Source organism: Eriocheir sinensis, chromosome 15, assembly GCF_024679095.1.
Source record: "Eriocheir sinensis breed Jianghai 21 chromosome 15, ASM2467909v1, whole genome shotgun sequence".
NCBI classification, from domain to species: Eukaryota; Metazoa; Arthropoda; class Malacostraca; order Decapoda; family Varunidae; genus Eriocheir; species Eriocheir sinensis.
Window position 1 is genome coordinate 17,688,885 of NC_066523.1, and position 1,157 is coordinate 17,690,041.

Here is a 1,157-nt window from a genome sequence, read left to right on the forward strand (position 1 = left end):
TAGGAAAAGGAGGATCTGCTAAGAATGAAAAGAAAGGAAGAAGGGCAGTTAATAATGGAAAAGAAGGAAGGGAATAGAAGAAAACGGGAGAGGAAATGAAAGGGAAAGAACGGAAAAGAAAAAGAAAAGGAAAAGGCACTAAAGAAAACAAAAACAAAAAGGAAGGAAAGAAGGAAGGGAATAGAAGAAAACGGGAGAGGAAATGAAAGGGAAAGAACGGAAAAGAAAAAGAAAACTGAAACAAAAAGAAAGGAAAGAAAGAAAACACGAGAAAATAGCCTAAAACTACACCCCCTTCAGCCCAGACGGTACACACACACCCACTACACCCCAACACACAGAAGCTCCGCAACACCCCTCACCCCACCCGCACAGTAGCCCCTTGACAGTCCAGGAGCATCACCATCATCATCAGCAGCAGAGGCAGCAGGCGCAAGCACGGTAGCCCCAGACTCACAGAACGTAACTCGGGTCCGCAGCGAAACCGGGAGCGTAAATAAAAGGAAAAATAAAAATAAAACCCTTCCCCCTTACTCCCAGACCCCAACGAACCCCTCCCCTACCCCCCAAGACCCCCGCCCCCGCCAGACCCACCGGCCGTAAACAAACAAGATGGCTGACGCGGCGGGGCCCTTACCGCAGCCGCTCAATTTAGCGTAAATCATGATCATTAATAGCGGCCGGGAAATTACGAAGCCTTAATCCGCGCCACGGAGACACGTAAGCCCGGAGGCGGCCCGCGAGAGATTTACCGTCAATACTTTCTGCGGCCGCGGGGGGTGGGAGGTGGTAAGGGAGCCGGGGGAGGAGGGGGTAAGGAGACGGGGAGGAGAGGGAGAGGGTAAGGAGGGAGTATTAGGGGAGAAGGGTAAGAAGGAGCATGGGAAGAAGAGGTAGGGAGAAATGGAGAAAGGGAGAAGCGTGGGAGGGGAGGGAGGAGAAAGGGTACAGAGGAGACGGGGATTGAGAAGGAAAGAGTAGGGAGATAGGGAGAGGTTAAGAGACTAGGGGAGAAAGGTTAGAAGGAGCAGAGGAAGAAGAGGTAGGGAAAAATGGAGAAAGGGAGGAGAAAGTTAAGAGACTAGGAGAGAAAAGTAAGAAGGAGCAGAGGAAGAAGAGGTAGGAAGAAAGGGAAACGGGGGAGAGGTAAATGAAAA